General features: G+C 37.1%; 2 long non-coding RNA genes across 2 annotated transcripts; one reads left to right on the top strand and one right to left on the bottom strand.

Moving 5' to 3' along the window:
• Positions 1-335: 335 nt before the first annotated feature.
• Positions 336-21,894, bottom strand: LOC121351444. Its single transcript, XR_005954796.1, has 3 exons — positions 19,822-21,894; positions 3,685-3,756; positions 336-462 (listed from the first exon to the last, which is right to left on the bottom strand). It is a non-coding gene; the product is annotated as an uncharacterized LOC121351444 (long non-coding RNA).
• LOC121351443 lies at positions 17,048-27,718 on the top strand. The gene is made up of 3 exons (XR_005954795.1): positions 17,048-17,232; positions 21,907-25,928; positions 26,016-27,718. It is a non-coding gene; the product is annotated as an uncharacterized LOC121351443 (long non-coding RNA).
• Positions 27,719-27,932: the final 214 nt, after the last annotated feature.

Here is a 27,932-nt window from a genome sequence, read left to right as displayed (position 1 = left end):
GAGGTCTAAGGTCTCACGAGAGCCTTCCCATCCTGGCTGGACAGCTCCAGCTTTCTCAGCCTATCTTCATAGTAGATTTTCTTCAGCCCTCTAATCATCATCATGGCTTCCACTGGACTTGCTCTGCTTCTTGTTTTGGGAAGTTATGGTTTGAAAAACCAACAATAATAATAAACCAACAACAACAATAAGAAAAATATTAAAATGGAACAACAAAATAGTAAAATATTGAAATTATAAAACAATGAAACAATAAAATAGTACAATAACAAAGTAATAAAACAGGAAATAATAATGTAATAACATCATTAACTCTATTACTTGTGTGCAAATGGGTCTGTGGCTGCTGGGGGTCTCAGTGGTGGGAAGATGCTCCAGTGTCCTGAAGCTGGAGCAGTGTTTTTTTGGAGGCTGGAGGGGTGGAGGTTATTTGCAAGCAATATTTTTCCTCTGCTCCCAACACTGCATCAAAAGCAAAAAAACAGGTAAAAAATTGGAAAAAAACCAACAAAAACCCACCCAAAAATCAACAAAACACAAAACAAAACAAAACAAAAACAAAAACAAACAAAAACAAAACCAAAAAACCCCTCAAACAAACGAACAAGAAATTAAACAGAAACAAAAAAAAGGAAGAAAAAAAATGTGCAGCTCTTTTCATCCATTTTGGTTTTAAACAGTATTCTGGAATAATTTAATTCAAACTAAAAGCAAATACTTAGTAAGCAAAAGATTTAAAGTATAGTGTCACTGGTGATTAATTTTTATTTAAATTAAAGACCTGTTGAATTCTTAACTTTTCATTTCTACAGATTACAAAAAACCATCAATACAATTTCTGTTCTTTGGCCCTCCCTTTACACAAGCCTCTAAATTATGTGAGGGACTTCTGGCTATGGATGGAGCATATCCTGACAGGTAAAAAAACCTTGTTCACAATATTAGCTGAATAATTCAAAGCCCTTGGACAAATTTGCAAAAGTTCCTGGCTTTGCCATCTGTTTTATGTAGAATTGTGTTTTCAGGTCTCACAATTCCCTTTCTTGTTTTAAAACCAGCTGCAGCTCATCATCACTGAATTAACATGATCAGAGGTTTGGACTGGACTGATATTGTTTGGGTAAACTCACTTGTGTGTCTGGAGGTGAGAACATTTACTCAAATTCAATTCCTACAGAGTGCAACTGCTGAGTCTGGAAACACTCTGTGAACTTCAGAGTTCCATGAATTGCAGGAAATCTTGGAAAAAAAGCTTGTTAATGGGAGTGTTTTCAACTTTTCATGGGTAAGGCCAGATCTTTAGCTTATCTCTAATTCTCCTTATAGCTTGCATCACGAAGACGGATGTATTTCAACTTATATAATTGCCTTTCATATGTTTTAATATATATGGCAAGATGTGAAATGAAGTGGTACCTGCCGACTTTATAATTTTTATCTAAATAGTCTGAGGTGGGGTTATTTTTTAAGGGAAAGAGTTTCTAAAATTAAAACATAGTTTTAGACTATTAAATTTTAAGGTGTTTGGACTGAAACAACTGTAGCTACAAAAGCAGAGGTCAATACCAGAATTGAGGTTCCTTTAAAATAAAAAAAAAAAAAAAAAAAAAAAAGCAAACTTTTTTCTTTTTAGGGGGGTTTTGTGGCTGTTAAGGCAATGAAGGAAAATCTCACTTTGCATTTACATTGTACGACATATGCTTAGCTGGAAAAATGTTCATTGCTTTAGACTGATGGTGGAAAAGAAAAGAAATTTAAAGTGAAGGTACTCAATTTATCTCCAATTTGAGAAAGTAATCTGGTTTTAATATTTTTGAAGTGTGTTGGAAATGACCATTTGACCTTTTTGATTTTTTTTTTTATAAAAATCTTTCTGTGTTTTCAAAAAAGCATGGCAGATGCATTTCATTAAACCTACATTTCTTCATTGAGTTTTCTCCATAGATGTGTGTTAACCTGCCTCTGCAAATAATTGAATGAATGAATGAATGAATTGAATGAATGAATCATTCCTTGATATTGAAAGTCAGTGGTTCCCAGTTTCTTCTTTTAATTAATATGGCTTTTTTTTTTTCTCTCAACACAGGTTTTCTCTTATCTTCAACCAGGAATGGTCTGATTATTTTTGTAGGGCAAGATGACCCCACGTGTCTTTGTTCTTCCAGCTGTAACCAGTTTCCACAGACTTCACTATCCAAATGCACCTTTTGAGACCGTGGGTACCACACTGAATCTGAACACATGAGAGATGAATCAAGTTTCTCAGCAGAAATGCTGGTGAATTTACCATATAGGTTTAACACAATATTGGTTTTAAGGGGAGAAGAAGGAGGGAAAGAGAGACTATTTGAATGGCCAACAAGGAGGATGATAGAAGCCTGTCTTACCTGATTATGGTTGGGACAGAAGGCTGCAAGTAGAAGTGGAGTTGTGTGACAGTAGACAGCCATACAGGCCTAAACCAAAGGGAATAAGGCTTTATGGCTGACATTAAGCTGCTATAAACTCAGATAAGAATGAGTTTCCTACACAACCAAAGTGAGGGAGCTCTTGGTTTATTTTGTTTTATCCTTTCAGTTTCTTAACATATTAAAAGCCTGGCCAAACTCAGAATAGGGGAGATATTGAGAAAAGGTCATCTGAAGGTGGAACCACATGGACAGTGTCAACTCTGGCTTACAGCTGCAGAATATTTGTGCATCACCTACACCAGTGGGCACAGGAGGAGGAGTAGATAGACTGAGTCCTGCTCCCTTTCCTTCTCTTTGATTCAGAAGCTGGAAACAGGAGAACATGGCACGCTTGTGACCTGGTTTTTGCACTGTCCTTCAGGAACTTGATAGCAGTCCAAAAAGCATTCCTCAGATCACAGGCTGTTGACACAGTACCTCAATATGAACTGTGAAAAGGCTGGCTTCGTTCTATATTTACTGCCACTGGCAGCCATCAGGAACCATGCTGTGCTTGAAGCATTTCTAGCATGCTCAAAGCTAGCTCGTAAGCCCCAGAAAATGAATGTTACACAACAAACTGGATCTGATATAACTGGGCTTAGGGTATCTCCAGGTGATGCCCCTTGCATTGACCTACTGAATATTAGCCATGATGTTGTGATTCTTGATTTAAAAATTATTTTTTGTGCTGTTTTTTTTGCTAGTTTAACTCCCTGAGCTGCCTTACTGTAAGGCCAGCTGAGTACTAGCAGGAGGGAAAACAAGTCAGATGCTTTAGTGCAAAAGAGTGTGAGGTTCATCACTGTCTTACTAGGCCCATAAAAATAAAAAGGGGCAAAAAAAGTACAAGAGAAACCTGGTATATAGACGGTAAGAGAAATATATATTTAAATGTCCTTTGGCAGACCACAGAACATCCCTTCTATGAGGAAAGAATGGATATAATTCGGTTGAAAATTTTTATTCTTTAAAAAGGAAATTAAGATTTTTGACCTCTGAAAGGAGGAAGAAAAAAGAGCTGACAGTTGCTGATTCATTTTTCTTTTCTCCCTTCCTTCAGTAATTGCAATAGGGTTATCGTTATGCTTACCGAAGTAGTTAAAATCCTGGAAGCATCAGAAAATGAGCTCAAATCAAATTCAAATAAAATTCAAACATGTAAGTTTGCATCTGTGAACAAGCCATAGAGTTGTACATTCATTACCAATATATAAATGTGAAAATTTCTTACCATATGTTGATTCGTGGATTTTATGTATAGAAGATGGACAGTAGTTTATCTTCTGTTCTGACTTCCCTTCAGCTGGGAAAAAAAAAAAAAAAATCTCTGACTCATGCTGAAATGTATTTTGTATGGGTTGTGATGGTTTTAACTTCCAGCCTCAGTTTACAAGATATGCTAGGCAAAAACAAAGGAAGGAAAAACAATAGCCTCAGGTGAATGAAGTCATGTGTTAGGAACTCCTGGAAGGGAGAGGTGGACAAGTCTTAAAGTTTTTCAGCATGTATCAAGTAGAAAGTAAAGTCCAGAAAAGAAATATTCAAGCTAGATTTCTGCAAGTGATTCAACTATTTTTTTCTCTTTTCTCTAGTAAGCCAACTTTATTACTGTGGTATTGCTGAAACCTCAGCCAGTTTCAAACCAATAATCCTAGTTACTCAAAATCCTTGAGGGTTCACCTTTAGTTTCTCTGTCTTGGATACAAAAGGGTAATTTTTATATTTGTTAAGACATTGATTAAATTTAAAGTCTGTGGTGTGACTCTTGAATTTAGAGGCAGCAATTCTGCTGTTGCATATTTACTGGCATGGGAAGTTAGTGATCAGAGACAGTTAATCATCCTCTCACAGAGTAAATGAACTAAGAATATAATAAATGGTGCTGCTCTGCACTTTTGTGATTGTCTGTATTATTTGAGACACATCACCCACTTCCACTATAATACCTTAAGAATACTGTTAAAAACATAGCCTCTGAATAAGTAGGAGATCTATGCAGAAATGGGAACTTGTGCAAAACCCCCCAGAGAAGTTATGAGCAGTGCTGGTGAAACAGCAGCCAGAGGTCAGCAGTAGCTTTCATGAAGAAAAACTCATAAACAAGCTGGTGAGTCAAACTCATTTCCTTGACTAACAGGAGTAGGATTTCATAAACACAGCAATCTCTTAGTGCTCTCCAAACCAACTGTGAACTGTTTTTGTCAGTTTATGCAGCAGAGAAACAGAGGGGAAGGCAGCTTTTTCCAGCTCTTTTGGAAACACTTCTAAAAAGAGGCTCTTTCAGAAAATATAATAGTTGTTAGACTTTGGGTAACAGGGGAGACATTTTATTAGGACTCATTTAACTTGGCACTCAACACTGCCTTCTTTCTGACCTACTCTTTGCTGAACTGGTATATTTTTTCATGTTTACTCCATGTGTTATGTCATGGTGGCCTAGTGTCCTTCTTAATGTATTTACTTGTGTTTGAAAAGGTCAGTGTGTAAGACCAACCTAATAAAACACTCCATCTCATAAAATTCACTGTCTTTCTAGTGAGGCAGCACTGTCCTTCAAATCCTCTTCATTTTAGTGGAAATCCAGATAGATCAGATTTGTAAGGGAGGTAAAGACCTCACTAATGCAAATACTTTGTATTTAAATTCAGAACACTGTTTCAAGCATTTATTATGTTTTATGAGCCTTTTCAAAATGTTGTGAACCAGATGATCAAATATAAAATGTATTCTGCATTCCGTTAAAACTTTATTCCAAAGGTTCTATTTAAAATATTTTCATTCACAAAAAAGTTGATAATGTCTTTAGCCCAGTTCAAAAATATTCTGGCATTGGTCCTCGGTGCAACTGCAGACCAGTTGCACACCATGAATTCACTTCCTTGGATATTTCATGCCTGTGGTCATACAAGAGGTCTACGTGATAGTCAGGAAATGCAAAGAACACTCTGAGATTCAAAGTCCCACTTGCAGCTGCCCACGGTGGAGGATTGACTTAGCTTACACACACACTCGTTCAGATCTTCAGGTGGGCCATGTCTGCAAAAATTTCCTGTGTTGTTCTGCAGCTGTGTTCTTTGTGTTACATCATTAATGGTGTTGACACTGAAAAGGTATTGAAACCTCACAATATACTACTGATCTAAGGGTTTGGTAAATAAACCATAGACTGTGAAGGAGAGAATGTGTTTGTCTCCTTATCTCTCTAATTTTGTCTTGTTCTTGTTCAAAGAGATTTAGTCTTGCTGGAAGGCCAGGATCCCATGCAAGAACTTTGTTTTTTGTTTCTTTGTTTCTTGTTTCTCGGTTTCTTGAAGACTCAGACTAGCATTGCCCCTGTCTCAAGGATGTGCTGCTGCTCTTGCCACCACTTAGCCCATGTAGGCAGAGAGAGGAGGTGGGGACACGTCCTGACACTGGTTCCTCCTGCTCTCCACTGCTGGTGAAAAGCAATAACTCCTCTTCCATTTCTGTGAGCTGGTGGCATAACCTGATAGAGCAGGTCTTGAATCATCACAGTACAGTGAAAGCTGTCCATCATCCATATTAAATGCCTCTCACACTACTCTTCTGTCCCACTCTGCAGGCAGAGTTCATGTCGTCAAGATTTTGGAGCATGTGCTTAACCTTTAGATATTAGAGTGGTTGGTTGGCACTAAGTTTTTTCAGTGAAAATAGACACCAACTTTCTCCAGCATTGTCAGTGGGGAGTGGAAAGATTTCTTCTGCTAGATATGTTTTAAAATGTACCAAGATGCATATCAAATGAAAAAAACCTAATTTTTTCTCAAAGTTCACCCTGTCATTTTTTAAGAAACCTCTGCACTATGACTCGTGCACTGAAGGGTTATCTGCTACTATTTCTATGGCATAAACTCATCCTTCATAACAAGGGCTGCTTCTTGCATTCCTCTCCTTTTCCCCTCACAGCCTCCTTGTGTGCCACTTGCTTCTTATCCTGAATTCCAACAACAAATCTCACATTTCTTCAAAAATTTTTCAATGGCAATTCTTTCTTTATGCCTTTCCTTTCTACCACTGCAGGATTTTTATGTATTTCTCTGGTTTTGCTGTTTTCCCTTTTATCTTTATGCATCCACTCCTTACCACTCTCACTCATTTCTTTTTTTCTTCTTTCCCTCTCTCAGGAGAGAATGCTTTCAGAAGTGTATTAGAAAGCTGGCAGAGTTGAAATGGAATAATTTCATTGGCAAAAAGTCAAAGGCTACTAAAGTTTGAAGTTTTGATGATCACAGTAAACCCTCCACCCTTCTGTGTTTCTCTTTTCCCCAGTGGTAGTGTAGAGTTTTGCCCTTCTATTTTCCTTGAAACTTCAAAACTGATTGAGTACATGTGACATATGCTGTTGTGTAACAGTCAAAAAGAGCAATATCTTAAAGCTGAGAAAAAGCTCAGTCATCAACACCAAGAAGCTAACCTGGAGAAGAAAATTTTCTCAGCTGGGAGAAGATCCTGAAGACCTGAAAGCATCTTCATCCTTAAGAATCAGGGTGCTGAGTGGAACAAGAAAAAGGATCACCTGTGGAGAGAACCATGGAGAGAACACCTGTCTATAGACACAGAGCTTTGAACAAGCAAAAACTCCAAAAATACAAAACTCTCAAACTCTGAATAGCTGGAAATCAGAAGGTTTCTGACCAGGTTTTGTTTTGTTTTTTATTTTTCAGTCATGACTGTGTCTAAGTGTGTGCAAACTCAGGAAGTGAAAGATAACAACAAATGAATTTGTTGGCAAACTGCTGTGAATTTTCATGCAATATTTTGCTATAGTGCAGTTATTTCACCTGGAAAATTATAATGGCTGCAATTATTTTGGAACTGTGTTTGTCAGAGAAACTTGGAATGGAAACACAATAAAGTTAATATTCTTTTTGATAGAAAGTGAATGAATTTGTATGCTGAAGTTGTAGATATAGCCTTATTGTACCTCGTATATGCAACTCTGTGTTGTCATCTAGGACAAATTTAGGAAAACATTTAGGATCTTCTGTAGAAACAGGGAGCTAAAACAATGTGCACGACTGCTGAAGATAGACACACAGCAAAATAGAATTTGAACCTTGGAGCCCCATGAGATTTCCTTAACATCACATAGTAAATGCAAGGGCTGGAATAATTGACAGGATTATGGGAGAGAGAAACATTACAAACTCCTGCTGACAAAGAAGTGGCAAGTTATCTCAGAAACAAGAGGAGAAACCCTGATTAAGCATAAAGAAAATACTCAAAATTCATTGTCATTGAAGTGCTGGGCTAGCTGAATAGGATCAAGCAAAAATGAGTGACATACAGTATCTTAAAACTAATATAGAGATGATTTCTATATGTCCATGAGTAAGAATTTGTAATAATGTTGGGAATGTAACAGGCAAACTTTGGTGCTAAAGAATATATCCTACAGTAAATATTGAACTCTATTTCAGGCAACCCAGTCCTCACATTTACATTAGGTTTTCCACATCTGTTTCATATCCAATTTATGTCAACAGCAATTGAAATCTGTTTCCATCTGGGTTTTGGGTGGGCTGCACTGAATGAATTACCAGGAAAAAAGTAACTTCTAGCATGAATTAAACATCATTCAAAGTCCTCTGGTACCTTCTGTGAGCTGAGTGGAGAAGCTGTAGAGCCTTGACTTGTACGGAATTGGAAATTAAGGAACCAAATTTTACAGAAGTAAGGAAAAATGCTCCATTCAGTCTGAAGAATTATGGGTTAAGATATAGGGCCTTCTATACAGTGATATTTGCTTATTATACAGAAACTTTTAATAAGCACCCACATGTCCACAAGTATTTTACTTTGCAAAATCTCTTTCTTTTGGTCTGCATCTAATGCACACTGTATCTCAACCATAAAGTTTCTACATTTATAAGAAAGAAATTACTAGACAAATAAAAGAGTGGGAACAGATGTTAATGTCCTCACTCTAGGGAGGTCAAATGTAAATTCACTCCAGGAGACCAAACTCAGTAATTGGGCTGCCTAACAAATTAGATTCCCAGTGTGTGCCTTGATATGTACAAGTTCTTTGTTTTCACACAATAGCTTCTTTATCACTGAAATCTCCATATTATGAAACAAAAACATTTCTTGCAATATTCTGTTGAGGAAATAAAACAGTATAATATGAATCTTTAAGTAAAAATTCAGTGTTACAGCCTTTGGCTTGGATGTTACATCAATAGGTAAATCAGGTACAGACACATGAAGGGGGGCTTGTTTTCATAACCCAATCTTGCTTTTGGAGAAGTTAATGGGGCGTTTGTTACTGGCAATACTAAGGGGTGGCTACAGACCAAAGGAGCAGTTATCAAAGGCTATATAAATGGGGAAAAGTACCCATGTAGGCCTACAATAGTGACTGAGGGAAAAAAGAATTTTACTTCAGACATGCAGAGACCCTTTCCAAGCTATATTATTCATGTTTCTATGACTATTTATATTTAATTACCAGAGACCTTCTCTTTTGAAGAGTCTATTGTATTAGTGATCCCTTTTAAACTGAGTAATCTTAATTTTGTAATATTTTTGATTTTTTGAAAGGATCATAGCTTTCAGGGAATAATGAATGCAGTAATGAATAAGTTAACTTGAGCTGAAAAATTTCCTAATGTCTTTATACTGCTAGGGGAAAAAAGCAATTTTTTTGAGAGTCTAAACCATCCATAGAGACCAATAAAGACAGCAGGTCTTTGATTAAATAGCTGGCAAAATATCTAACTTTTGGAGTAGCATCATTAAGACAGAACATTCAATGACCATTCAAGTGTTAATTAATCAGTGTAAATATTCATACATTCTTCGTCCTTGAAGAACAACTCTTTTCTGGACAGAACAGCTTTAATAATGTTTTTCATCACAGCTTCATGAACTTACCACAGAATTTTGGCCTAGGAAGTGGCACATGTGGATATAGATTTTTTTATTTTGTGAGAGCTCAGGGTTTCTTGTTTGAGTGTTCATAACTGTGGTAATTCCACTTAGGAACCAGCAAAGGAGCTGTGGGTAGGTATTGCAACCACAATGTATGTCATGTCCTTGGAATGCATCCGTCCTCTTTTAGGGACAAGGAGGGAAATTTCCTTCAACTCTGCGTGCTCCAGTTACTACTCAGTCATAGATCCACTCTGTACTCCAGGTATTTTGGCTTTGAAATTAATTACAAAAGGATGACAAACAGGAGAAACCTACTGAAAAAGTAGGATGAAAGTATGATTAAATTGGTATTATGTAGTGTTTAGTGCCTGGCTTTAGATGGGTTAACATTCCATCTTTATTTGTGTATGTGCACAGATTGAGAACTGGAGAAAGATGATAGCTGCTTTCTTGTTTACAAGTGCCACCTTGTCTTAGGGTGGCTGCGTGATGCTTTTATCCCCAATCATCTGTTCTGTTTATGCTGGATAATAAGTTTTGAATCTTTAAGACTTATTCCAAGAGCAAAGGGGGGAGAGAAGAAATGTGCAGTTTGTTTTCAGACACTGCACTCCTTCCTCCACATTCCTGCTCCTGGACTGTGTTGTCTGTGTATGGACAGACAGCGGGACAGAGCTCTCCTTTGCTTTTAGTTAGTTTTTTAGCTAGCTGAGGCAGAGAAATTCCCTGAGCAGTGGTTTTTCTTTTTCTTGGAATTGTTCAAACCTGCTCTAGACTGAAAACCCGGAACATTGGGAGTTCACACCTGTGGCCCACCAGGGCCTGGGATGCAGCATTTCCAGCGCAGGAGGGACTGATAAGAGACTGAGTGAGCCAAGCTACACCCCACGAAAAGGACTTTCTGAGTTTTCCATCTCTTCAGAACAGCGAAAGTTTTTATTTTTTAATGTTATTAATTTTTCATGCTTGTGAATACTTTACTTGTTAAATAAACAGGTTTTTTATCATTTTTCTCTGAGGAAATATTTACCTCAACCAGCAGGGGGAGGGTCCTGGATCTGCTTACTGGAGGGATCCTTTTGGAATTTCCTTCCAAGTTTGCCCTAAACCAGGACACACCCTCTGCACTCTTTCCCTACTGTCTTTTGGGTTTATTGCCCTCACCAGCACAGCAGAAGAATGAGTTTAGAATCAGTGGGCTGTTACTCTTCTGTGGGCTAGAAATTGCAGTACTGGTTGTTTGAGTGTTTGAGTTAATATCTCTAATGATAAACACAGGATGAAAGAAAATGGAGAGGCGTTGGCAGAAGCCCAACAAAATTCTCCACCCTTCAGAGACTATTTCCTTAGGCTTTGTAACTAAGTTCTCGATAGTGCTAAGTTCTACTTAATATGGATGTAGAAATATGTAGTATATATTTTTGAAGTCAAAGCAAACACTGAAGAACAAATTGTGAAATCTCATTTGGCAGCAGGAGTTTGCAACATTGGCTTTTCTCTCAGCCTCAGGAGGTTTCATAACATCTGAAGAAGTTATCATGAATGTGAGAAAGCTGACATTTTAGACAGAGTATAAGAATGGAAAAAATTATTAACCATTAAATATCAGCGATGTGAAGAGAGTGCACAAGTGATCATAAATGATCACAGTATGTAATGATAATATGCATGTTTTGTAATGTCTCTTATGTATTGTAAAGAGGCATCCTCTTTTGGTCCCCATATGCTTCCCATGTTGGAAAGACCCCAAATGCTCCCATATTTCAAGACATCTAGAGATTCCACTGGCTGGGGTCTTACCTGGTGTCTTTGAAAAGCTACCCACAAGCATAAAAGGGAAGATATATATAGATGGCTTGGTGTGTGAAATAGGGATAACTTTCAGAGTATCAGAGGTGTATTTATCATATTGAATTTCATATATCATTTTGTCATTCAGTGTGTGTAATTCAAAGAGACCATACCATAGGACTTTGTAATTGGCTTTATTCTGACTCTTCCAAGTAGTTTTGTGTCATCAGAGGTTACTGTTATACCACAATCAATTCTTTTATCTAAATTGTTTATGAGTATGTTGAACAACAGACATCTTGCCAATAACTCTTTCTCATCATGAAAAAGTTCTTAGTTGTCTAGGTGCACATAACATTCGCTACTGTTTCTGATATAAAATGGAATAGTACATAAAACACACTTTTCTAGGGTTTTTTTCAAATGCAGAGATGTATATATGCATGTGTAGTATGTATTTCTTATTATATTTTTATGTATATATTATTTGTGTATATATGTTTGTATAGATATGTGCATCCAAAACTCTTTTAAATAAAAGCATTTGCACTTTTTTGATTGACAGGTTTATACTATGCTGCACTATTAAAGAAAGAGTTGTAATAATTTTATTATGAAGTCTATACATCTAGAAAAATCATCTGCTCATGCTGATACCATATAAAAATAAAGACAATGTTGTTTAATTTGGCTGTGAAAAGGTATACTTCTGGACTACCAGCATATTTTTGCCAATGTTTTACCTTTTATTGTCATTAGAAAATTAACATAGCTTGTCGATTAGCTTTGAAGCAGATTTGACTGAACCCAGGAACTAGCAAATCTTCTCCTGAGACTATCATATGTTTTGAAAAGGCTGATTAACTGAGATTACATGCTGCAAAGATTACATGCTTAATTTTATCTGTAACATGAATTCAAGGGCAAAAAAATCCATAAAGTTTTAATGTGACTGATTTAGAACCTACCACACTTTTATGTGAAGACGCAGCTTTTCATGTGAGTTTTTTTTTTTTTTTTCTTTTTTCTTTTACCAGTTGAAATTTTATTTGGGATGAGGAAAGCAAAAACTTTCCTCTTTTCTGGGACTTCCAGTCTTAAATCTGTAACTGAAAATAAGGCATGCCCACACACCTTAGACCTTCAGCAAATGTGTTGTCATTTGGAAATCCTGGACATGTCATTTTTTTCTGATTTTGAGAAATAATTTTCCATCAATGAGGTGAAAGGATCTGATCATGACAGCTCTTTCAAAATGCTGTGTTTAGGTTGACAGTTCAATTTAAATTATTATGAGTGGACTAAATTTGTGTTATTTTTTATATGTCATACAAATGCATTCAGCTATGTTTTAATTCTCTACATTGAGAGAAAAGTGAACTGAATAACTAAAATAAAACAGGAACCTTCTACATGAGTAACTCATGTAGCCAACACATTTTTCTATTTCTAAAGATGCCTTTTACCAAGGATTCTGTTTTCTGTTAAACAAAAGTCACTTTATCACCATTAATAACCTCATTGACTGTGATGACTTACGTTGTGTGAAGATGTATAATCACATATAGTCAAGGCTGTTCTTTTCATCCCTTTACTTATTTGCTTCTGGCAGTGTGTCCCTCTGGATCCCTCTAACTTGCAGAGGTAGAGACTTGTCATTTGTCCTTGGAACAACACTAGAGAAAACAAAATTGCTACAGGATATAGCCTGATGATTCATTCACTAGATGCTCTCTCCTTTCTGAGTAACAACTGAATCATCGCAGATGCCAAGGGTGAAAAAGACTGCTTGTCACAAAACTGTGTGGCTATGTTTAGTTCTGTCCTTGTATTCTAACTTTGTATTTTCCCATTCTAAGGATGTGTCCTGCCCTCAAACAGTATTAGTAGGTCTGCAGGTAGAATTGCTCTATTTTGTCATTCATGTCAGCTATTATAGAAATGAAATAATTGATTTACAATAAAGATTATTTTCAGGGAGAGGAAATGATCTCTCAAAGTTTGCAGATGAATGTCCAAATTCCTAAAATCCAAAGCTATTTTCTGAGGGAGGATAGCTCACACCATGATCCTAACCCAGCGATAATCAGGGACTTGTTGTGGAGCTTTTCCTCCATGTCTTTCATTTTCCTATCCATCCCTGACATACTTCTCAAGAGAGAACTGTACCTTATTGTGGCATTTCTTATTCCTTATTTAAGACATTGGCTATGTAAAGGGGTTTTTTGAAAGTTTTGGGAAGTTTTTGAGTTACAGGGAATTTCCCTTGTTTACATTTTGTATATTTCTTAATCTGTGAGGGTCTGAGTGAAAGTGAGAGATAATGAAGTATTAATTATTTTATGGTACTATAGGAATAATTCTTCGGCTTGGAAAGTTGCTGATTGAAGATTTGTGATGGTGGTAGTAGAGTTTTGTAACCTAAGGATGTGCTAGCTAAGATGAAATGAAATGCTGTTCCAGACTTTTTATTAGCTGTAGCATATACATCAGCAAATAATAAGAGTCAGATTTCCTTATTTTAGGATTTCTCAGTTTCTGTTTGAATGAGTCTTTTGGGAATGAATAATACAGTCATTGTTTTTTAAAGCCCTTTAAATATTTTTCACCATCTCAACATCTCTGGGAACTAACTACAGTGCATTCTGCAGTATGTGTGAGTCCGTGTAATGTAAAATTGCTATGTGTAGGTTTTACATATCACACATCTTGAAACTGTTTTCTCTTGTGTCTGAATTTTTTGTAAGAAGAGCTGTTTGTTAGCTGTTCAGTGTCTGTTTCTAAACATAAACTGAAGACCCTTTTTTTTGTTTGATTTTTTCCCTCCTGTGCTTCTCTCTGTTTATAGACTGTATACCCCATGTTTTTAAAACTTACTGTCTGAAGCTTTTTACACAGTAAATAGCTGCAGATAACTATCTTACCTACTTTCCTCCAAGTTAAAGAAAACTTTCTCCTCCCCTTTCTCTGTATTGCTTCTTCAATTTCCAATTCTTTCCCATTTGCTGAATAATACAGTTAACTGACTTATGGATATTTTACTTCCCTATCTGTGTATCGGGATAATTAGTTGTGTAGTTTGTAATCCTAATACCAGGATGGTACTGACAAATTCTTCAGGTAGTAATGACATGTTCTTTTAAATTGCCGTCTTAAGAGCTAGGGCCAAATCCTGATGCAGTAGTTCAGATTTTATTGTGAACTACTTTTATTTTCATAATTACTGAGTATCTTCATGAGGGCTTTCATGAATGGAGGGACACAAAAAGTGAAGACAGGTTTTCTGCTCACAAGGTAATAAATACATAAGAAGACAAAGGAAAAGAGTTGGAAGGCTCATTTCTGTCCCAGTCCCATAATTTCTGCCTTCTGCTCTGCATCTCCTCACCTGCAGTGTTTCATGCTCAGCTCTCTGATCTCTTCATCATGTCTTCCCTTACCATGAGAATGGATCCAAAATGAGTTAATGGTGATGTTTTCCCCACACCTTTTCTTTATTCATTGGCTGCACATTGATCTTATGTTGCAAATATATTTTCCTTCTTCGTATGGTTCAGAATATGATGGGGAGAAAGGAACACCAACATGCACAACATCAGAAGCCATGCTGGAGTTGCTTACAATGAGCATCTTTACTTTTTTTTGTTTCCTTCACAAAAAAAGAGGGGAAAAAGAGAGGGTATGAAATTATGAGTCTACAGATAGTTTTACACAAATTAATGTCTGGTTTTGCATTTGTTTTATCTTTAAAAGAAAAATCCTTCCGTGAAGGTTATAACGTAGGCTAAGATTTATTTACCTTAGAGATAAGGAATTTTATTGCTTGCAAGGCTATTTATGACATAAGCAAAGAGTAACAGAAGGATGAAAGATAACATTTGTTGTGAATACCCAAAAGAAAATGTTGATAAACTGGGAGTTTTGGAAGTGCCAAGTGTATTACTTTCCCCATTTTCACTTCTAGAAGTGGAGTTAGAGGTTCATTATTGTATGAAGTTAAGAACAGCATATGCCACATTATTTTTGCCCATCGTCTGAGAAAATTAATGACAACTAACAGTATTAATTCAATATTCTAGACAAGCTGCACAGCCTTAATGATGAACTCATGATGGGGTAAATCACTGAATTTTTTTCTCCTGCCTGCTTCTCCTGAATTTGTACAAGAATACAGTCTTGCTGGACTGGGACAGGGCAGAGCCAGGAACATGTAGGTCAAAAAGAAAGATCAGAATGTACTTGCTGAAACTGCATAGGACATCAGTTTCTTGGAAAGCAATGAACTAAGCACAATTTTGGTAAGATTCCAAACACAGTTCAGGGTGTAGCTGATGATATTTTTTTGTCCTTTCTTTGCAACTTGAGTTTTTTTAGCTTCTAGGTTTTAAGCTTTTCTCACAAAACAACGTGGTTAGAAAGTTACTGCAGACAAAACTCCAAAACGACTGTGGGAGTCATATTGCCTCACTCAAGAGACTGGGGCTTTTCTGGAAGTACTAGAAAGCACAAGACGAAATCATAACCTTGGGCACCACTTGATAGAGAAAGAGGAATAAACTCCCAGTAGGAGACCCTGGGGCAGGTTAACACAGAGCTGCCTCCACCATCACTGTGTTGAAAGCTTGTCTGGTGCATTCTATTGGTCCTCTTTATCCCTTTAGTCTCCCTCACTCCTTTCTTCATTAAACATTGAGTTATGTGATTTGTTGGTTTTTTCACCATGCAGCGGTGCAACACAAGGGTTAGAGCAGCATTGGAAGGCAAAGGGAGCTGGTAGGAGTGCTAGGCAGGACAAAAATCTTACTGATACTTGAGTTTTTCACAGGTAGGAAGACTTGTCCTAGGAATAAATTTGGCCTCATCAGAAAGAGATAGGTGGTGGATAACCCAGCTCTGGGCAGCTATAGTGGCATTGTCCCCAGGTGTTTGTAAATCATCAGTGAACTTTGTAAATCAGTGAAGAATGCTGATGACCCATCAAAGAAATTTGGAATGAAGACTGACAATTTTTATTTATACTAATTAAAACTCAGTTGGTATTGCTAAGGACTCAAGCTGAAGACCACCTCTGCTCTTTTCTGCATAAAATGAGCAAGGCCAGGTTTAAGGGCAGCTGGAAGGGAAAACTGGCTTAGCTATAGATAGGAAAGGCAAAACAAGCAAATATGAATTATTTGCCACTTGCTACTATTTTCTGAGAGAATTAACACTGATGAAAAATAAATTACTTTTTTACTTTATTTGGAAATGAAGATAACAATAAAAGGTGACAAAACATAATCAAAGAAAACAAGAGAAGGTCAGCTTTTTAAATTTTCTCATTAAAAAAATTAGTATTGTCAATCCTAGACATTCAAAAAAAAAAAAAAAAAAAAACCTACTAGAAGAGAATTTTCTCAAAAGGAATAAGTTTGAAGGTGAAGTGTACACCTGTGTCTATTAGTGTGAATATGAGGCTTGTGATATCAGAGTTCATTCCAGTTATGTTTTCAAATGTTCCTCAACAATATATTAGCCATTTACTTATTTTTCTTTCAGTGGAGATTTTCTTGTTATCAATTGACTTGAGGAAAGAGATCTTTACTGTTCAGATATGAATGCAATCAAAACTCAAATCTCAGAATACTGTTCTGAGCTCTGATATAAAGATAGTAATTTAAATTAGAACTTTATATATTTTGTTTTTCAGGTTTGGGTTCTTTTTTCTGGTTGGTTGGTTTTGCATTTTCTATTTAATTTAGGGTTTTTTTCCTTTTTTTGTTTTCATTTACTTTTAACATTTTTTTTTTAGTAAAGTATGGATTACATAAGGTGTAACTGTTTTACATGATTATACCTAAGACAGAAAATCCCCACACCTGTCTTCCAGATAAGAAATTGTCTCTTCTGCTGTGCTTGTTTAAGCAGCAAAGTCCAGCCTGGCACTTGTGCCACTCTGCTCCCATCAGCAGCCCAATCACCTGACCTATTTGCCCAGCACTGACCTATTTGCCTGGCAGACTGCTAAGAGTTACAGCAACTAACTATTTCTGATTTCTCTTCCAGGCAGCAGAATGATTTTGTGGTGCATCACTTCCTCACCAACTGCAAGGTAAGAATAAGACGAGTTTTAAAATCTTTGAAGGTTCAAGAGGGTATGATAATTATTTGCCCTGTTTGCTTGTACAGTGCTCTGCTGCAGTCACATTTAGTTTGTCCTGCTGCTTCTCCTTAAAAAATAGTACAGTCCATGAAAGGGGGATTCCTGCTTAATGGCAATGACATTGTCAAGTTTTTAAAATGTTGTTGCTCTGTGCTGGTGTTTCTGAGCAGTTGTGGGAAGTTCAGTCTTTTGTGATATCAAGATGATTGCTATAAACAGCTGTTCTCCCTCACCCAGGCAGTGAAGGGATATTTCAGGGCTGACATAAAAAGAATCAGATAAACAAAAAAAGTAGTAGCAATGATGATGATGATGATGATGATGACGATGATGATGATGACAATAATAATAATGATGATAATAATAATGATGATGATGGTAATAAATAATAATAATAATAATAATAATAATAATAATAATAATAATAATAATAATAATGTTGTGGGGGAGAGGGCTGGGGAAGGGAAACCTGTCATTGGTTACAGAAACATGACTCAGCTTCTGTTCAGTAAGCCCTCTGTTCAAGCGCATTACACAACAAATTTAGAAGGGACTTTCATACTTTTTGCATGGCTTCTCCACTCTGATTTCCTGTTTACAGCAGGCTAGGAAAAAAACTTGTCAGAATAGCTGGAGAGCTGTGCCCGGACTGCAGGGGAGCTCTTGCCAGAGCAAGTTTTGCTTGAGGATTTAGATCCAGAGATGTCCTGGCGTTGTCCCAACCTTTAACAATAAACACAATAGTTTCACTCCAGCAATAGTTGTATGTTCTGGTATGCACACACCAGCTGTGTTCCTGCTCCTACAGTCCAAGTGTTTTCCCAGACAGAATACTTCATAAAATGAAAATAGGTTTGTGCCATTTACAAGGCCTATTATTTTTAATACATCTTTTTCTTTTCTAATATATTTCCTTATTTCTAAATTAAACTCATCAAAACTATTAATTTAAGAATGTAGCTTTTAGAAATTTTTCAAACATATGGTTTATAAAGGAAAAAGGAGTGCGAAAATATATGTGCAGGCTTTCTTTGCAATTTATTAAGCAAAAATTACCAAAACTGGCCATACCATTAGAAAGCACATAATAAGATAAAGGAAAATGTGAATCTGTCAAGTTTACCTCCAAAATTTCCTTTACACATACCAAAGAAGTTGAAATGGTTAGTAGGTATAAGAACCTCTGCAATAACAGATTAATCCATTGATTCTGTTTTCAGTGTTTATCCAAGTGATGTGTACATATATAAACCTAGGAAACTAGGAAATTTAACATGCAATCTTTTAATCTGACTTCTAAAACCTGTGTTCTATCCAGTTACCACCAATAGGCATTTTAAAAATATAAAATAATATTAAAAAAATCTATTTTTAAATAGATTAAATATAAATAAAAATTACATAAAATAAAGTGTAGAACTAATTTATTTTATAAAGAAATAAGTTTTCGTTTTAAGCTTTCAGAGGGTTGTTCATAATATTCATAAAAATAAATTGCTGGTGTCTTTTTTATTTGCTTGAAAAATATTTTGTTTTGTAAGCTTAACATGATTTTTTTTTTTTCCTGTAAAGTTACTTGACGTAGTGCTTTAGACTAGAATAACTGGAATGTGTTCCTGATTATAGCAATTATAGCCTGGTCTTCCATTATTTAAAAGGAAGCACAAGGACTTGAAAAGCCATATTGAAGGAAATAATTTGGGTAGCTCTCACTAGCAAAGAATCCCTTCCCAAGTGCTCCTTGTGTGTTTCATTCACATGAAACCTCATTCAAATCCAGAACTATCTGAGGCTTTACTTAACACTTTATGGTCATGTTGTAAGATATGGGAGATGGAATGTGGAATATATTGCTGTTTAAAGCATGCACAGCTTTGGAAGCCTGAAGACTACTGAGATCATAGTGAAAAAAGTAGAGAAGGTAAAGGTGAGAAAGTGTTCTTCAAAATTCTTAATATATTATGAAGAGAAAAATGAGATCACTAAGATGGTTTAAGTCTCCTGCATGCTATGACTGTCATGGCAGAAGAATTACTCTGGGTTCACAAGCAAAAATGTATCCTTAGTAGAAATTATAAAAGTGAAACTTTTGGTAGCTGTTTGACGTAGCTTATGGCTGCAGCAGTTAGATTGGGTAATGACATTTAAACTGCATCTGGCTATAAGTGCTGCTTGTAAGTGCTTCAAAGACACTGGTCACCTGGAGCAAACTCAGAGAGCAAATTATAGATTTTGAGTTCTAGCTTGTCCCTATTTGAGTCCAATCCACACAGAATACTCCCAGTAAGAGACTTAGGCAATTTTTTTTTGTTGAAAATTGAGTTTCCAATGAATACCATAAATATTGCTTAGTTCTTAGAGTTCTTCTCTAAGAAGAGAGAAGAAGGAAGGAATCAAAGAAAAAAATCCAAGAAGGAATCAAAGGAAAAGATGGGCACCAATGTGGCCTTATTAAATGGAAGACTACAACTATAGTTTTTGTTAGGTTAAAAAGGTGAAGTCATATTTGTTGTAAGAGTTAACGGTAGTTAAACTTACCTCATGCAGGCATTGAGAGGTATTAGGATGGAACTCTCTTTTTCATACGTGGGCAGTACACACTCCACTCATGGCTCCAAAGAGAAGGGCTTCAAAACATTGTATTAGAAACACAACAAGGTCCTTGCAAGTTGTAAGATTTAGTTGTCACCTGTTTTATGACCACTGTTTTAGGTAACTCAACAGGAAATTGAAGCACTTTGAGAAAACATGTTACATGAACACAGGGCATGCTGGAGACTTGCTTTCCTTGCTCCAGCAACCTCCTCTTAAGTAAACAGAGGAGGAATATTTCTGTGCACAGCAGTGTCTGAGGCTTGCAGGAAAAACCTATCTTCAAATCCTCAGTGTTGCCTATGCCTTAGCTGCATTAAATGACCTATTTTTCTCTATCCAAGTGCTAAGCTGGGGGTGGTGGACACCACTGGTGTCCTTCCAGAGTGACAGGACAAATAGCTCATTGGTGAGAGCATCAGTCACTTTAGAGAGCAATGGAAACTAGAGCAGTGTCTATTAGGAGACAATGTGGGTGTCAGAAAACTGAGCACAAGCTGTCTGGTAAGACTTTCAGCTTTCTGGAACACACAGGGACTTACAGGACAAAACTATATATAGTATATTTTTCAGTAATTGCAAAGTATGTTTTGCTGAAAAAAAAATTCTCTTAATGTTACCTAATATGTTACTAATGAATCAGAGAAGCTCCTCTGAACCTGTCCGAGTCTCTGCAAAATTAATCTGTGGGCTCAATGACATAACCATTGTGCGGTCAGCCTGCCATCTATTAGATATGCAGAGCAGTTGCGAGTGCACCAATTGTACTATGCTGGATCTGTGAAGATGCAAGCCCAATGGAGCATTCTGCAGTTTTGGTTGCAGAACTCTAAGGCTTGGGATAAAGAAATTATGAAGCGAAACACAAGAATGCACTCATATAGTTTATCTTTAGTAAGTTGCATGAGATAGGCAGTATCCCTTAATTTTTTCAGTGTACCTACTGTATTAGATACTTTGGTCCTTTCACTTCAGAAGTAAGAGTTTAAATTTCATAACTGCATTCATATAAAACTTCTAGCAATTTCCTTCTCATTGTTCTATGGAAGTGATATTGGGAAGGCTGATGCCACAATTGAATGACTGTTCTCCATTATTTAAGAGAGAAGTTTGCCCTTAGAACCTTTCCTCTAGAAAGAATGAAAAGAAAAGGAGTTTTTGAAATACTGTTTTGATGAAGTGAGGGAAATATATGTCAATTTTCTGATAAATAAAACAGTGCCTGAAAAAAGATACCTGATTAAAAATCATTATATTTATGCTTCTCTGTATCCTAATCACAAGCTGAAGAGTTGAAAGGCATCACCAGAATGTCATAATTGCCAGATTCTGCATCTGGATCTTTGAGCTATTTGACAGACACGTAGCATACAAAATATCTAGGCAAGTTGCCAGTGACTGTTTAGATGTTGGTGCAGGGAAACATATAATGTTCTTCACATATCTGTGTCCAGTCATTCCCTCAGAATTGTCTTTTTCTGCTTGTCTTTGTTTGTGTTGACCTTGTGTGGATTGAGACAAATACTCCTCTATTAGTTTTTTTCCATAAAAGGAAGGTGACTGGGAAGGCTGAAAATTTATTTTTCTGCAGGTTTAGTGATGCAGCAGTCATGAATCAGAGCTAGATGAACTCAGAGACAAAAGCAATTAAAATCCATGAACTACAAGGAAACCAACAGAATGGAAGAAATTTCATCCTTTTAATTCAGTAAACATTGTCAGTGAGCCACAAAAGTATTTGATGATAATTTTTGCCTTTTCTATGTACTATGTTTATGTAATATAATCCCCTCAAAAAGAAAGAAAGAAAGAACACAAGTTAGGTATATGTACTATCATGTAGAAGCAAGTTGTACATTCATTAAATTATTTGTACAGAACTGAGCTTGTCATAATCCATATAAGTGCACAAGATGTGAAAAGACTAAGCCTATTATTTCTATTTCTTTAATAAGACCAGTTGCTTATATGCTATTTATTTAAATAATTGCAACCATCTTCTTCCCCCACCCTTGCTTTTTCCTTTTGGAGAGAAACAACTCCTAGAAATAACTAGTGTCAGCTGTGAATTCTGGAGGAGAAGCCAAGAATATAAAACCCGCGCATGTGTGGACAGATCTGACCCTCAGTGGGAACATGGTGACACGGTCTCTTTTCCCCGCCCGGGACAGCCTGCTGTCGGCAGCACCTTTTAGAGACAGGAGCCAAGGAACTTTTAGACCAGGAGCCAAGGGACCGATTTTCCCTGCAGCTGCTCCTCAGAGTCAGACAGCCCTTGCTGAGGATGAGGCTGCACTTTCGCTATCCCTGCTTGGAGAGGATGGGCCTGGATCCTGCTGATGAGACTCAGTGTTCCCACAGCACCGCTGTTAAGGTGGTTGCCCATGTTTGTATTGCTGGAGTGTTCTGTGCTCACCCACAACATTCAAATGTTGCTGAGTGACATAGGGCTAAACTTAAAGCAAACAGATCGTACCTTTTAGCTCTGAGGAAATTAAGTAGGGGCACCACAACACGTTTTCTTGCTATATCATTCTGGCTATGTCCATGGCATACATTGCTTCCATCGACAAATCCCAGTAACTTTTAGTTTTCAGCATGCTCCACTGCTCTTAGGTTTTTCCACTCTCTGTCTTGCAACAATGCTAGCCTTAAGGCTTCTTGGGGGTCTGGGTTGCAATTTATGAAAGTGAAACTTTTTAAAGGTCACAAGAGTGCCTGCTCCTTCTGTCAACAACTTGCCTTGCAAGAGGGCTGGAAAAAAGTGTTTGGCTCAATTCCTGGGTACAATCCAGAGCACCACACAATAATCCAGTAACAGCATTTTGAAGCCCCTCTTTAATACTGTCACCATGCTTGGAAAGATCTATGGGCTGCAGAAAAAAAAACCTTCTTATAAAGCTGGAAAACAAAACAGCATGTCCAAGTCTAAACTGTCCTTGCCTGAACTGGACAGATCTCTGTTTTGTGTAATCAGTCAACAGATCTCTGGATCACATAAATCAAAGCTGTTCCTTTACCCACAGCCCCTTTTGTCCAGGTCTGCCTGTGTTTGGGGCTGTGCATATCATCCGCATTGACTGACACAGGTAATGGAGGTAGATGGATGTTGATGGGGAGTTTGCTCTGTCAGAGGTTCCTGAAGGGCCTTTCACTGCTTTCAGCAAGGGACTTGCCTGTTGCAATGCACTTAAAAAATTCAGATTGCACTACTGAGCTAAAAATACCTGTGTACTCGTCAGAGGTGTCTGTCTTCTCTCTTGGTGCTGCTTGGACACTCTGGATAGAGGGAATAGTCGCCAGTTGCAAAATTTGGGTTTCTTCCTTCCCCCTTCACTGCTCTTTAATTGTAATTACAGCAACTTTTTGTCCCTTTCAGATCTGCTCACTTTGAGCGAAGGGTAAAAGAATGATTTGTTGGAGTATTTTGTATTTATCAACTAGTTGCCAAGAGAATAAAGTTTAGCACAGCAGAGCTTGCCCTTCACAATAGCAAATAAAACATGCTGCTTGTACTCTGTTTCAACCCTAACTACGCTGTCAGGTGTAACATTTCTTGTTTCTTCTGGTTGTGCCAGAAACCTAGTTAGCATTCAGTCATGCAGTCATAGAAAAGTACCAAATATATGCCAAATAAATTAATGTAATTTAAATTTACTTTCTAACTGCATATGGGAAGCAAAAAAATATAAGAACAAATGTAGTATAGCCTCCATTAGAACAGTGTTTCCCTATGTTAGCTACATGAAATTGCTGCTTATAAAGCTTTTTAAAGATTAATTTGTTTGTGATTTGTAGTAGTTTGATTTTTTGGAGGTTTTTTGGGGGTGGAAGGGTAACTGTGAGACAGAGGTAGGATCTATTATCTCCCAGGTAAAAAGATACAAGTTCACTGCAGTGTACTCTAATATTAGTGGTTCCTCTGAATGCTTTTAACCTGTGATAAAATCACCTTCAAGGTAAGTCAATTTGCATTCTGCTTCTTTAGTCACTCATACCATGAATAAAATCAGTTTTATACAAGGAATTCAAAAGTCTATCTAGTCAATACTCCTAGGATTTTGTTCCATAAAATATGACTGGGGGAGAAAGACTATAGTGTATTTTCAAGCTTATTCTGAGAAGGTATTTTATGTCAAATAGCTGGATGAAATGGGTTTTCTTTGAGGAAATACAGGCTTATATGAGGCTTTATGGTAGCATAAGTTATATGCACAGAAAAGAAGTGGGATATTTTGAAGCATTAAAAAGTTTGAATAAAATATAGAAAGAGGAAGACAGCAATTAAGACAACTTATTGAGATTAAGAGAAGATTATTACTTCCTTTGAATTACTTTGAACTATGAGGGGAAAAAGAGGAAAATCAGAAAAAAAAAAAAAAGTAGAAGTTTTGTGGCTTTACATTTTAATGAATTTACATTGTTTTTCTTCTGCACAGGCCAGGTATTGTTTTCTTCCTTTGTTTTGTTTGGGAGGTCAGTTTTACATGGTACAACTGAAGAACTGCTTTGTTACTTTAGAGCTGTGTGACTCTGTCTCCATAAACAGTGTTGATGGACTAAAACATAATGACCAAAAAAACTGTCTTTCCTGTCTTATCCTGTTAAATGATAGGGTAGGGGATCATTTAATTTAATATATATGTGATAATTATATAGCTGTAAAATATTGCTGCAGGCTTCTCTTTGTTTATATTGCATATTTAATACTAAAATTTTTTTTTAATTAGAACTGCATTTGTTATCATGATCTATTTTCCTGGCATTCTTAACTAGGAAAAATGGGCTGCTTACAGAAGAAATGGACCAGTTTCAAAGACTTCAACTGACTTAGGGTAGACACCCCAAGCAAGAGTGTAAATAATAAAAAAGCAATTTATTAATCAGAAGCCATTACCTGCTGAATACTTGACACCTTTTACAGAAGGTATTCTTAAATTCTGTTTCTTAGCTGATGGGCAATGATGACAGACTTGAGTATTGACCATCGGCAGTGGGGAGTTTTCATTTTAATTCAAGGCCGTCCAATCACAGCAAGGCCTTTTTTAGCTCTGGGAAATTGCATTAATTTCCAGATAAATAATAACCAGGTTTTAAAATAATTTTTTCCCTCCTATGCCCCAACCTACTATTCAGCTGAAAGCAAAAGTATCATATCTCCTTTGAGAAAGATTGAATGGCATCACATTCATCAGTTCACTTTAGAAATAATACTTACTACATCAATAAACAGGTAACAGGTTGTGGCCTCACCATTACAAATTACATTTGATGGAGAGTTGGTGAGCCAAAGACATGTTTTAGCCTGGAAAGACTTGTGATGGAAGGTGAGATTCTTGGTAGTGACATACGGGAGCAAGAGGAATGCATGTGTGCTTGGTTATTCCCTCAGTGCCCCAGCAGAAGATCATGCAGGGAGCTGCTCATGGTAGATGGAATGCACTGTCTTAGAGGGAGAGGTGAGTTTTTCCTGTGTAAAACACAGGAGAATTATCACATAGTGCCAGGCTAACTTTCTGGATGTGTTTTTTAATATTGTAATTGTACAATCCTCTCCCCCTTAAAATACATCTAAATAATTCAATTTTTATGTTATATTTAGCACTCTCCCCTTCTCTGATCCAGGTAATTGTCTTTCATCCAAGTTATGACAAACATCTCAGGCAAGGTGCCTGAAGCAAACTCAACAGGCACAACAGTGTCCTTCTGAACTCTGAATCCCCCATTAGATGCTGTACTAGGTGAAAGGTGCACTATTCAACTTGGATTTCATAACAGCACTTGGACTCTACTCAGAAGCTACTGCTCTGTCATAATATCCACTAGGTAGGGAGATCCAGCTCTAGAAATAGCATCCTGTATCCAGGTGGAGTTCCAGGAGTGAATGGCTGCTGGGAGAAGATATAGGCTAATTTTCTGCTAATTTTCAAGGATATGATCTGGAGGTCAAGGTGGAGTGTGCTTGACAATGTGCCTTTGCAAGTGACTTTCACTAGTATCATCAAAATCCAGGAGCTAAAATCCACAGGAATGGTCATACAGTGCAAATGCTGGTAAGTCTTAATGTGTCTGTTGATCTCTGAAGGGGGACTCCGCTCAAAATCCACAACATGTGGGACATCTTGCCTCTGTGTCCCCAGGAACAGCCATCTTCCTGCAGCACTAGCCTATGAAGAATCTCTGCTGGTCATTTGTCTCTCTGCAACAGTTGCCCATAGCTGTGTACCTAGTTGCAGGAATTGGTTCAGATCAGCAGCATCAGCCCAAGTATATATGTTTTCCTGTGGAAATGCATTGCTGTGTTGCTGCCCAGCTTCACAAACTACTTCAGGAGACCCTTCATCACTGTGGTAGCTGGACTTTGTGCTTTGTAGCTGTGCTGTGGAAAGGTAAGGTAGTGAAGCAAGGTAGTGGTCCATTTCTGTAAAACAAGGGAAGGTTTAAATCTAGCAAGTGGTTAAAAAGTACTAGGTACATGTTTTAACTAGCTAATTCCCAGAAAATATCTTGATCCATATTAGAGCATTGCCTCTCAAAGCTGAAGTGCTTAAGCAATTGTAACTTGCTGCTGTTCTGTACACTTTAATGGATGGCAGAGGTGGAAGAGTCATTAGTTTTACATCCTGGTGTTACAGGCTTTTACATATTTACATTTATATATTTACCTTTATATATATTTATATATTTACATTTATACTATTTATATAAATAACCATCTGCATTTAAAAATTCTCAAGGTCTCAAATAGCAAAACTTTGATAATTTCCAAATTTATAACACTGACAATACAGCTAAGTTTGTTAGGTAGAGGTACTGGTCTGAAAATGTAGGATTCAAGATGTTGCACAGAACTGCTAGCAGATCGTTCCTTTAATGGTGCTAATTTAAATTCTAACTCTATAATGTAGCACTAGAAGGGTTGTACAGATATTAAAAAAATAAAAAGATTTTAAAAAAATAATATATATATATAGTCACTTAGCTATGAAGGAATTTGTTCTGGTTTTGACTGGGGTAGTTAATTTCTGTCACAGTAGCTATTATGGGGATGTGTTTCAGATTTGCACAGAAAGCAGCACTGACAACACAGAGATGTTCTAGTTACTGCTGGGCAGAACTCACAATGCACCTAGATCTTTCCTGCTTCTTGAATCACCCCATCAGCAAGTGTGCTGGGGGTAGATAAGGAGCTGGGAGGGGATACAGCTGGGACAGCTGATCCCCAGTTTATCACAGGGATATTCTAGGATATGTGGTATCATGTTCAGCATATAGAGATGGGGGAAGAAGGAAGTGGGAGAACATTCAGTGATGGAGCTTGTCTTCCGAAGTCACCATTAAGGCATGATGGAGTCCTGTCTTCCTGGAGATGGCTGAACCCAAGCCTGTCCTACTGGAAATGGGGAATGAATTCCTTGGTTTGCTTTGCATCTGTGGCTTTTTCTTTATTAAACTGTCTTTATCTCAACTCTTGAGTCTTCTCACTTGACTCTTCTGACTCTCCTCCCACACCCACAGTGGGGCACTTAGGGAGAAGCGTCACACTCCTTCTTCGCTAGTAGAGGTTACACACAGTAACAGATCTCCAAGCAGATTAGCAAAATGACAACTTTCATGTTTCTTATTGGTTTTAACCTGAACTTAGGCAAATATTATGAACAGTATTATTAATAAGGAGGGAATTAATTCTTAAGTCTGTCTGAATTCTTCACCAAAAACAAAACTAAGCTCAAAATTAAGCTGAAATGCTCTATTTAGAGAGGAGGTCTTATTGTTTGTATTATGTAAGGTGTTGGATCAATGTTTATGTTGCCCATGTTAGCAGCTGCATCCCTGAAGTGAAGATACAGTACTGTGGGAACATTGTGGCCCAGTACCCCAAACACCAACAGAAGTGCAGAGGGCAGGCCTGCCACTCAAGCCTCTGTTCTTCTCACTGGTCAAATGACATGCTGATCCTGAAGGACAATGACAATCCATTTTGCCCGTGCATAGCAGACAGGACATGCTGCAGCACCACCACACTGCTGGCACACAGAGGAGACTCAACAACATTG

The sequence above is a fragment of the Pyrgilauda ruficollis genome, unplaced genomic scaffold (genome assembly GCF_017590135.1).
Source record: "Pyrgilauda ruficollis isolate IOZ18807 unplaced genomic scaffold, ASM1759013v1 scaffold167, whole genome shotgun sequence".
Taxonomy (NCBI): Eukaryota; Metazoa; Chordata; class Aves; order Passeriformes; family Passeridae; genus Pyrgilauda; species Pyrgilauda ruficollis.
Note: the sequence above shows the minus strand (reverse complement) of the source record. Positions and strands in the feature narration are given on the sequence as shown.